The following is a 12,927-nucleotide window of genomic DNA, read 5'->3' on the forward strand; positions in this document are numbered from 1 at the left end:
ATTAAATATTATTTTACAGAATAATAGAATTAGAATTTCTTTGATTAAAATCCTTTCTAGCATGGAAGTACCCAAAGAGCATTTTGAGGCACATAATGTGTTATGAGTACGAAAAAGGAAACTCATTTCACTCTTTTTGGATAGACTTGTGACTGGTGACGAAAAATGGATCTTCTATCGAAATGTTAAATGCCTTAAACAGTGGCTTGGTAAAAGGGGAAAAGCTCAACCACAACAGAGAAGGGAACTTCATGGGAAAAAGGTTCTTCTTTCTATCTGGTGGGATTGCAACGGAGTGATTCACTTTGAATTGTTACCACCTAATGCAACAATCAATGCTCAAGTCTACTGTCAGCAATTAGAGCGTTTGAACCAAACTTTGACGTAAATCAAAGTGAATCGAAAAGGAGTGATGTTTCATCAGGACAATGCACGACCCCACACTGCAAAGATCACATCACAGAAGATTGAAGAGCTTGGTTGGGAAAAAATTCCTCATCCACCTTATTCTCTCGACCATGCTCCTTCAGACTACCATTTGTTTCGTAGTTTACAGAATCATTTGGGGACATAACTTTCGCAAGCCAGGAGGAGGTCGAAACTGACATTTCAGAGTTCTTCGCTTCGAAACCAAAAGAGTTTTACATTGATGGGATTAAAAAGCTTGTAAATAGATGGAAGGAAGTCATAGATAATCAGGGCAAGTACAATGATGATTAAATTTCACTTAAATATAACATTTGATCAATCACTTGTTTTCTTTATTCAAAATTCGGACAGAACTTATGGGATAACCTGATAAATATATAACTACGTACACGGACACATCCTTAAAAACATACAAATATAGATATATGCATGCGTACGTACATATATCCAATCATACATACGTACATACAAATATATGCGAGCATACATTGATGCATGCAGACATAAAACATGTAAATTCGTACTTACATATGCGTATTTACATGCATCCATACATTACATTCATATATATGTACATACATTTATACATTCACACATACATCCAAATATACATAATACAAACATACATACATGCATACGTACAAACATACAAACATTATACATATATGCATGACATTACATACACATGTACATAATATACACATTCATTCATTCATCCATCCATCCATCCATCCATCCATCCATCCATCCATACGTACAATGCCTTAAAAGCAATCTATACGATGAAGTATTGGCACAATGCTGTAGCTGAATCATATTCATTTATATAATTATTTATAGAATAATTTTATGCAATGATATAAGAATGACAACTCAGCAACTTAAAACTCATGCAACGGCACAGAAACAAATGTTGCAGTTTGTAATTAAAGCCTGTTTTTCCATTTTCGTTTTCTATAAATTTTTATATTGGGTGTATACACTAACGGGGTTCCACAACCTTGTATGATGCCATATGGTAACCAATAACAGTACAGGAGCTTTTAAATGCAGGTTATGAGATTATTACCAAGATAATATTGAATACATACACACACAAAGAAAACAGCAACAGACGAGGTTGACTATAGGCCAAAGGAATATAGGCCAAAGGAATATTGGTGGAACTTAAAAATTAAGACAGCCACCAAGTAAAAACACAACCGGCCAGATATTGTTGCGTAGGATCGCAAGGAGAAGAGGATCGCAATTTTGAGGGATGGAGCATGTTGGTTATATGAAATGGTATTTTGTTTTACTGATCCTGCAGGGATGAAAGACTAAGCTTATCTCGATTGCATTTAAACTCAGAATGTAATGAGCCGGAAGAAAAGCTGCTAAGCATTTTGTTTGGCATGTTTCAGATTCTGTGTATTCAATTTGACATTACAAAGAAGGAAACAAGAGAATTAGTGCTATATCAATGTTGCAGATGCCTGTGTTACATTGATCTCCTCAGCGAAAAATCCACTGTCTGTTTGAGATTTTATGTTCCAGACCTAGGAGTTAGAAATTGGGGGGGGGGGGGAAATAATGAAATAAAATAAAAAATATAAATAACAAAAGAAAAAAAAAACGCAACATCAAATTTAATACTGATAATCGCGTATTTGACATGAGAAATTCTAAGTGTTTGAAGTTGTTAAAATGCCTACAAGCAAAACTGCAAAATGGCCATAGACGAGAAGCATTTCAGATTTCGAGTGAGAGTACTTATCCAGTCTGAATTTATATGCACATGCAAATACACTCATTCACAAACACAAGTACGTATACATACATGCACATACATACTTAAATGAAGGAGATGAGAAATTCGAAGACGATTCAGTGCGACTTTAAGATAACTATAGAGCAGTTTTTATGTATGTCTGTTTTAATGGAAATGATGTAATTTAAATACACTGTCTAACTATAATTCTTTGATTTCATATAACATTGACAGACATGATTTGACTGTTATGAATCATATACATTGTAAACGTTGGAACGAGAGAGAAATATATTGAAATAATTCAACTGCGCTTACAGATTAGATTCATGTCTTACATGAGCTTTGGAAATAGCGAAAGCAGGCTATCTTCTTTGCTAAAAAAATTAAACCTGTACGTCACTATTTGTATATATGTATATGTGTGTGTGTGTATGTGTATGTATATCTATCTATCTATCTATCTATCTATATATATATATATATATATACACACACACACACACATATATACTCACATATATATGTATACACACGCGCGCGCACACATACATACATACAAACACACACACACACACACACACACACATATGACGAATAAGGATGTATTAAACACCATATTACCATACAAGAGATAAATTCTTTATTTATTGAAATTATTTTTGCTCCCTGCTATAATGCAAAAATCGCTTGGTAGCAGTTGGAACCAACACCAAAACGGGAAGGAAAGATAAAATCAAGAATCAAGATTTTTCCAAATCTGACATGCGATTAAAGCAAACACAGTCTGTCGACAAGAGGAGAGCTGTCCATACATGTTTCTGCCTCGGTAGATCTCATCGGCATAGCAGTTGTTTTATCATATCGGTTGAAGACAAGATGCTTTGGCGTATAAAAATGAGAACAATCCTCACCACATATTCGCACACATTATTTTTATTTAGATATTTTGTCCTTATTTTCTTGTTCATTCTCTTTTAAGATATCTGGGGTTGCATGCCTGCGTTTCACTTATTTTTTTATACATATTTATAATTTTGTCCATATCATAGAAAATGTGGTCTAACACATAAAATTCTGTTTATATCCTCCTCTTTTCCTTTAGTTTACAATTTATGCCAAGCATGTGAACAATAACGTCGTTGTAGGCTCGCAATGCGTCAATCACTTTGTTCAATACGCCGTGTTGGAATCTTTAAATTGGAGTTTTCTAAATTGCATCGCAACATTTTAATTATTGATAATCCACAGATCTGTCACAAAATTAAATCAAATGCAATAAGTTTTTACGAATATTTGATGTAGGAGTAGACGTGTGGTAAGTAGCTTGCTAACGAACCACATGGTTCCGGGTTCACTCCCACTGCATGGCACCTTGGGCAACTGTCTTGTACTATAGCCTCGGGCCGGCCAAAGCCTTGTGAGTGGATTTGGTAGACGGAAACTGAAAGAAGCCCGTCGTATATATGCATATATATATATATATATATATATATATATATATATATATATATATATATATATATATATATATATATATATATATGTATGTATGTGTATGCATGTGTATATGTTTGTGTGTCTGTGTTTGTCCCTCCAATATTGCTTGACAACCGATGCTGGTGTGTTTACGTCCCCGTAACTTAGCGGTTCGGCAAAAAAGACTGATAAAATAAGTACTAGGCTTACAAAGAATAAGTCCTGGGGTCGATTTGGTCGGCTTGGGGCTAAAGTGGAAGATACTTTCCCAGGCGCAGGCATGGTTGTGTGGTAAGTAGCTTGCTTACCAGCCACATGGTTCCGAGTTCAGTCCCACCGCGTGGCACCTAGGGCCAGTCTCTTCTACTATAGCTTCGGGCCGACCAAAGCCTTGTGAGTGGACTTGGTAGACGGAAACTGAAAGAAGCCCGTTGTATATATACGTATATATAAGTATATATGGCTCAGTGGTTAGAGCATCGAACTTACGACCGTGAGGCTGAGAGTTCGAATCCCGAACCTGGCAAGACACTTGAGCAAGACACTTTATTTCATTGCTCCAGTTCACTCAGCTGTAGAAATGAGTTGCGATGTCACTGGTGCCAAGCTGTACCGGCCTTTGATTTTCCCTTGGAGGACATCGGTGGCGTAGAGAGTGGAGGCTGGTATGCATGGGTGACTGCTGGTTTTCCACAAACAACCTTGCCCGGACTTGTGCCTGGGAGGGTAACTTTCTAGGTGCAATCTCATGGTCATTCGTGACCGAAGGAGGTCTCCGACTATATATATATATATATATATATATATATATATATATATGTGTGTGTGTGTATATATGTATGTGTGTGTGTGTGTGTGTGTGTGTGTGTGTTTGTGTATATATGTTTGTGTGTCTGTGTTTGTCCCCCCCCCCCATCATCGCTTGACAACCGATGCTGGTGTGTTTACGTCCCCGTAACTTAGCGGTTCAGCAAAAGATACCGATAGGATAAGTACTAGACTCATAAAGAATAAGTCCTGGAATCGATTTGTTCGACTAAAGACGGTGCTCCAGCACGGCCGCAGTGAAATGACTGAAACAAATAAAAGAAAGAAAAGGTGCGGTGCAACTGAACCCGAAACCATTTGGTTGCAAAGCTAACTTTCTAACCACACAGCCACGTGTCAATAAAATTTTTGTAATCATTGATAGCTGGCAGCCAATGTGAAAAAGTTTAGAAAGCTGTTTTACATAGCTACAATTATGAAATAATTAGTATCGTCGCTAATAATGCCCAATTATATCAAAAGCGCCTTCAAACTTGTTAATAATGGATATTCAAAATTATTCTTTAGATTATAACACTATTAAAGATAAATGAATTACAAAAAATTGTGGTAGGGTATTGTAAGGCATGTAAATAGGATATGTTTGTTGAACAAAAATTTATAAAAGCAAACAAACAAACTATAATATTACTAGCGTATTCAAGCCGTCAATAATTACGGAGTTATTTAAGGCATCGAGCTGGCAGAATCGTTACCGCGCTGAAGAAAATGTTTAGCGATATTTCTTCCGACATTACGTTCTGAGTTTAAATGCCACCAGAGGCGATTTTGCCTTTCATCTTTTCAGGGTCGATAAATAAGTACCAGTTAAACACTGGAGTTGATGTAATCGACTTAAACTCTTCCCTGAAATTCCTGACCTTGTGTCAAAATTTGAAACCGATAATTACAGAGTTATTATAGAAAAAGTTACCTGATGAAAGTCGATAATTAGAGGATGAGAATGTATATAAAAATGCTGAAATGAACAGGAAAATAAGAAAATTTTATCTACTACTCTCCAAAATATTATACAGGTATGATTCGCTGCAGAAGTTCATGAAGAACAACGTTTCTTGTGTAGACATGAGGAGGTACTAACACACCTTGATCTGAATTTTCGGTCTGTAACTTCAAAATGTTCATAACTCTGACCCTAATCCTAACCCAGATCAGATAATCTCACAGCGTAGAGTAGAGATACTGAAGTAGGCCGCACGCCAACGTAGCATCGAAATTTCGTATGACTGTCGTGATGCCAGCCGAATCATTTGAATTTATGAACATTAAAATGATGAGATGATGAAGATAGCAGAATGAACTTCTGAATCCCACCCCCAATAAACAGAACAACACTAGCAAGTGTCTTAAAGTTAAAGAAAAAGATTTCTATTAGTCTTAGTGGAAAAAAAAAAATCAAATCAAACTTAACTATTGTGCAGCCGCAACTTGCCTCAGAAGAACAGTTCGAGCTACAATTATGATGAAGAAATATCTTTGAAATGTTGTGATGCATGGCAAATCGTCAAAATCTATGAATATTGAAACATTAGTTAAGCACTGAAAAAGCAGAATGAACTTTCAAATGCAAAAGATAAACAGAACAACTAAAGGGTGACGCTGTTGCAGTAAGAAAGTAGAAACACTGTTGGTTAATTTAGAAAACTTCCAACTGTTTCATTTAGTATTGTGAGACAAATACAAAAAATAAACAGAACGACTCCAGCTTCTATCGAATGATTTAGAACATAATCTTATAGGTGGAACAAATTCAACACCTCCAAAAGCTAAAGTGTTGCTGCGTGGTAAGAAGCCAGGCGCAGGTGTGATTGTGTGGTAAGAAGATTGATTTCCAATCACATGGTTTCAGTTCAGTTCCACTGCGTGGCATCTTGCGTAAGTGTTTTCCAATAGTCTCAGGTCGGCCAAAGCCTTGTGAGTAGATTTGGTAGACGGAATCTGAAAGAAGCCCGCCTTGTGTTTGCCCATCCCCACCGCATGATAACCAGTGTTGGTGTGTTTACATCCCCGTAACTTAGCGGTTCGGTAAAAGAAACCCATAGAATAAGTAACAGGCTTAAAAATGTCATGGCTGCAGTCAAATGACTGAAACAAGTAAACGATAAAAAATTAAAGATACATAGGCATGTATCGTATTATACATATATTGATCATGTACAATTGTACGTAACACGTAGGCGTATAGGCGGACACGGAAAACCTTTCGCTTCGGAAGTAATTCCCAGAGAAAATTCTACTCAGATAATATTCACAAAACACACTGGTCTATAGATGATGTCATGGAATCGTAGCATGCATGCGTTTCGGTATCATCGAGTGTCGTCAGCTACGAGTACTGAATTCATTCTTCATAAACTTTTAAGAATGATAGTTCTTATATATAAGAACAACAAATAGCACATTTGTTAATGTGTGTAGAACTTGGAATTAAAGAAGAAGAATCGCACGAAGCTGCCCTGAGTGAAATATATATAACACATCCATGTGCACTCGAATATGAGAAGACTTTTCGCTGTGGAAATAACCCCGTGAGAAAATATTCATAGACAATATGTCTAAAAGGCATTGGGCGTAAATCACGTTATGGGATCGTAGGAACTATGCATTTCTATGTCAATGAGTGTCGTCAGCTACGGATATCGAATTCGTTCTTCCCAACTTTATAAGGATGATAACTCTCATAAGCACAGCAAACAGTATATTTGCTGGTGTGCGTGGAGACAATTTTCTTTCGGACTGTTTCCTCAGTGTAAAGTTTTTCACGTTCGTGGTACACAAACGTGTTAAATATACACGGTTATAGTTTATTCAACGCTGCTTCACACGAATTTTAGTTATTTCAAGGAATATATAGCATCTAAGAGATACTGTCCTCCCCTTTACCTATTTCTGGTCACCATCAGTAAGGGGTTTGATCTAAGTATCTGAGAACGAAATATTACAAAAAACAAAAACAAAAAAAAAAAACAAGATAATATGGCAACCTATTTTCTTTGTAAGTTGTGAAAAAATAAAAGACAATCCTAAAGCAACAAACAAAACAAAGCACAATATAAATTAAAAAAATCTGTGCATTATTTGAAGTATCCACGAGACAAACGAAAATGACGTTCACTTTTTAAACAGTCCATCAACGAAGTAGTTTTACCAAACAAATAACATTTCCTTTACAATACAAACAAATTTTACTTTCTGACAAACGCCATCATTCATATTATTTTCCCATTAAAATTCTTTCGTGCTTTTTGGCTGGGGAACACGACAGCGGTCTAGAAGGACAAACTATTGGAGTTCGAATTACATACATGGTTCCATAAGAGTTCTCTTTTCTTTCTTTTGTGTGTGTATATATATCTATATATGGGTGTGTGTGCGTAACGTCCTGTACCCTGATATGCATGTATATACACATGTAGATGTAAGTATGTACATATATGTGTGTATACATGTATATATATTCTTTGTATTATATATATATATATATATATATATATATATATATATATATATATATATATATATATATATATATATATATATATATATATATATATATACATGTATATGAATATATATATATATATTCACACACACGTACACATCCATACATAAGATGGAGGACTTACGTACGAAGATACACAGTTGTGTGCGTCTCTATATGCGTATAATACACACACACATACACACACTATTTTCATTTAGACATTTTGTCCTTATGTTCTCGTTCATTCTCTTTCAAGACATCTGAGTTTGCATGACTTAACTTTGGGTTTTATTTTATGATTTTTTTTTACATATATATTTTCACATTATGTCCGTATCCTTGTAGATGTGGTCTTCCCCCTAGCGGATAAAAAATAAAACACTTATCAGGTAACACTCATTCAATGACAGCTTTTCTTCACACTTTTTCCCATCATCTACATACATCTGAATTCTTCAACACCCACTCTATTTAATTCCGTTTTTTCTCCTCTATTTTACTCTTTTTCTACATATTTTTTTCTACTTTCCTACTTTCTATTCCTCTACTTATTTTTTCTAGCACTCATTCTTCCCTTTAAACAAAATCTATCTATCTATCTATCTATCTATATATCTATCTATCTATCTATCTATCTATCTATCTATCTATCTATCTATCTATCTGTCTGTCTGTCTGTCTATTCGTCTGTCTGTCTGTCTGTCTGTCTGTCTGTCTGTCTGTCTGTATATCTATCTATCTATCTATCTATCTATCTATCTATCTGTCTGTCTGTCTGTCTGTCTGTCTGTCTGTCTGTCTGTCTGTCTGTCTGATGTCTGTCTGATTGTCTGTCTGATTGTCTGTCTGTCTGCCTGCTCGTCTGTCTGTCTGTCTGTCTGTCTGCGTGCTCGTCTGTCTGTCTCCACCTCTCTCTCTCTCTTATCAGTCTTTTTCTTTCATTGGTAAACTCTCATGCATTTTTCTCACATTTCTTCTTTTCATGTTTGCTTGCATCTTTATTTTCTTATTCTTCAATTCTTTCACTATTTCATCTTTTCATTCAGTTCCGTCTTTCATTTCTGCACGTCAATATATAAATACAAAATTAAGTAGAGTGCTTGAAATTATTTGGGAATGTTGTTAGCATATATATAAATACACATACGCGCGCGCGCGCACATCACTGATGTAATACTCTGAAAAAAAAAGTCACGAATACAACATTCGAATCCCCTGTGGTGTGATCCGTATGGCAGATTAGAGCGGGAGTTAAGCGATTGGTGCGTTGTGTGGTTGATCCTGTTTCAATATCCGGTTGTAACAAGTTCATTCATGATGTCATCTATAACTTCGGTGCAGAGGAATGATTCTGTCGCTCATTAAACCTGGAAGCCTGTTGTTATGTAATATGTCTTCGCCAACTATCACTGGACAGTGACAATAACGTAATTCCAATGGTAGAGCCGCTACCATTGGGATTATGGTCGCCCGACTTGCTGCGTTAGAACTCTCTACTGTCTTTGAAAATGAAGGCAGGACACACCGGATGATTTAATGATAGGTATATAAAAACAGTTGAGAAGGTCATAACTAGAATGCTTTGTATTATAAATTTGCTCGATCGAGATTTATTTAGGGATAAACAACGACAATAAGACGACGAGCATCACCAACACAAGTACCACTAGCAGCAGCAGCACCACTGCCACCACTACTATAAGTGTAGTTAGTTTGCTCTAAGTGTTGTTAGTTCACAGTTTCATATCCCACTATAAAAAAAAGAAAAATTTTGGATCCTACTTCCCACCACAATTTTCCCACACCCCACGTTGGGAATCACTGAGATAGGGATCGAGAAAGTGCTAGACTCTGCAGTCATTTAAAAGGGCCCACGGTAAAGAGTGCAACAACGCTGACAAACCCGAAACTGAGTGTAGATTCCTTTCTGCGATAAAGACTGCCGCTAATGGAAATGGCTTCTTGGATACGAAAAACGCTACCAAAAATAGGAGGCAACGTCCATGGTCAACATTAACTGATTCTAGCTTTAGATATATGATACCGAAAAATCTTATAGCCAAGAATGAAAACAGTGATAGGCCTACCGTTTGCTTGGCTAAACTTTTATATTCACACTTTACACTGTGAGGTCAATAATTTAGTGATTGATATGTAGCAGGTGGGAGGAAAGAAGTGGGTGCCGAGATGTGCTGAACAAGTTTTAACTTATAAATGTGTGAAATATGAAGGAAAAAAAACAAAACATCGTAGAGAATGAAAGTGTTGTGATATGTAAGAGTAGGTATTGTGTGGGACAGAAGTCAGTTTTCAGTAGACAGTAACTTCGAAATTCAAAATCAGTGCCAGCTTTCTTCTTTCTAATACGCGCACACATACACACACACACAAACACGAATACACACATACACGCACACACACACACACACACACACACACACACACACACACACACACACACACACACACACACACACGTGTATGTGTGTATATGTGTACAGTTGGAATTTATCTTTATGCTCCAATTAAGAGTTGTCGTTGCTATTGTTATTGATATTGTCGCTGTTATTGTGACTGTGGCTAACAAACAGTTTATCATAATATTACAGCTACTTTTTTTTTCTAAGTTAATATTCAAATAGGAGACAAAAGCTTAAGAGCTAAACGGATGCATCAACCGCCCCCTAAAGCCTCCTTGGTTCCCAGTGCGCATATAAAATTTTCCACGCCCCCACCCAGGGTGATACCGCTCGCTCTGAGAAGCACTGTTTAAAAAATAAAACAACTTAGGAAATAAATGCAGTATAAATAGTGAATAAATATATTGACGTATGCCACCCATGTGGATAACACAACTAGGAATAAACATCAATAATCTGCACTGCAGACTCAAACATTGAGATAACATAGTAAGGCGTAAGGTGTAAAGCGAATAATTAAGTTCACAGGACGCTAACTTAGATCTTGCGGGGAAATGTGATTGAAATGTACAGAGATATTCTACGCTTCGTACTTTGGAGGGATATCAATGAACTTCAAATATGAATCAAATAGGGATATAAACAAGCTCTGAGGTTTAAAATCAGTTTCGATAGCGCTTCAATGCTGTGTTTTGTCAATCATATAGGAGCGTTTTTGTGGAGGCGCAATGGCCCAGTGCTTAGGGCAGCGGACTCGCGGTCGGAGGATCGCGGTTTCGATTCCCAAACCGCGCGTTGTCTGTGTTTATTGAGCGAAAACACCTAAAGTTCCACGAGGTTCCGGCAAGGGATGGTGGCAACTCCTATTGTATTCTTTCGCCTCAACTTTCTCTCGCTCTTTCTTCCTGTTTCTTGAGTAACGCTTCGATGGACTGGCGTCCCGTCCAGCTGTGTGTGTGTGTGGGGGGGGGGAATATACGCCACAGGAACCGAGAAACCGGGCCCATGAGCCTGGTTAAGCTTTAAAAGGGCGAAAAGAAAAAAAAAAGGAGCGTTTATTAAGCAATAACAGCAAAAATGTATACATTAGTCATGCGAACAAAAGTGATCAAAGTACAATTTTACGCCAAAATTGGCGTACTTGGTTATATTACAAATTGTCTAAATAACGGCTTCAAATTTTGGTACAAGGCCAGCAATTTTAGTGTAGGGGATATAGTTGACAAGACCTCGGCTGCATTTGAACTCAGAACGTAAAGACGAACGAAGCAGCACTTAGAGAGAAACGTGTAGATGTATGAAGTGAGTTACGGAGACGGAAAGATTACCAGGCAGAAAGATAAGAAGAAATAGAGCGAAATGTTGAGTATTATAGACATGAGAAGGGACTAAATGAAGAATCTAAATGAAGAGAAAGAATAGAAAACAGAGTAAATTCAACAGAAGAGAGCGTTGGAAATTATGGTTTTGGTGATGATGGTAGAAAGAGAGAGGCAGGAAGCAAGTAGGAGAGGTTAGAAATGCAAAGGTTAGAGGTGAATTTAGAGTGAGGGGGAGTGAGAAAGAGAGGGAGATAGGGGGAGAGATAGAGATAGATAGCTAGCTAGATAGATAGAGAAATAGATAGATAGATAGATAGATAGATAGAGAGAGAGAGCGAGAGAGAGAGAGAGAGAGAGAGAGAGCAGTGGTTGTGAGGTTATTAACAAAGACATGTTTTTTGAAGGTGTATTGCAAGACCTACTGAAACGCAACACCTCGACGGTAGTTTCTTGAGGTTAACGACATCAACAGAAAACAAGATAGATAATAACAATAAGAACAACAACAATAGCAACACAAGTAACAACAACAATGACATCGATCACAACCACTAAGACAGCTTATATGCACCACCCCTACCAATTAGAAAGAAAAAGAAGAAAACTTCCACTGTAATGGGAATGAAGACAAATATAGTAGACATAAGCAGAATTTTATGCTTATTTCAGCCTCAAGATGGTGTGACATTTTACCTTGGTGAATGGCACAGAATACAAAAGAAGGTGGAAAATAGTAAAAATACTAAAACCAACAAACAGAACAATACATATAAAAAACAAACCATCAACTCTAAGATTATCAAAAGCATAATAACAAGAGCAATAACAACGGTTTCAAATTTTGGCACAAAACCAGCAATTTGGGGGCATGTGATTAATGATTAATGAATGCCATTAAGTTGACTGTGTTCCGAAGATCATATCTAAAGGCATTGTTTTAACAACGTACTTAAGGTACCGTGGTCCACTTTAGAGAGGGGTTTTCGCCATCTTTAGCAACTAATCATTTATTACCGCTTATCTTTTACTTGTTTTATTCATTGAAGTGCGGTCATGCTGGAGCACCATTTTGAAGGGTTTTAGTCGAGCAAAAAAAAAAACCACAGTACTTTTTTCTTATTAAAGTCTGGTACTTATTCTATCAGTCGCTTTCGTCGAACACCAGTTGCCAAGCGATGCAGGAGTACAATTCCACCATTACAACCCCCCATGTAG

The 12,927-nt window shown here is 36.8% G+C and overlaps 1 protein-coding gene across 1 annotated transcript in view; it reads right to left on the reverse strand.

The window, feature by feature from the left end:
• Positions 1-12,927, reverse strand: part of LOC106877418 (signal peptide, CUB and EGF-like domain-containing protein 1) — a 233,880-nt gene that overhangs the window by 125,248 nt on the left and 95,705 nt on the right. The gene's annotated exons all lie outside the window — the stretch shown is intronic.

This window comes from Octopus bimaculoides, chromosome 5 (assembly GCF_001194135.2).
Source record: "Octopus bimaculoides isolate UCB-OBI-ISO-001 chromosome 5, ASM119413v2, whole genome shotgun sequence".
NCBI classification, from domain to species: Eukaryota; Metazoa; Mollusca; class Cephalopoda; order Octopoda; family Octopodidae; genus Octopus; species Octopus bimaculoides.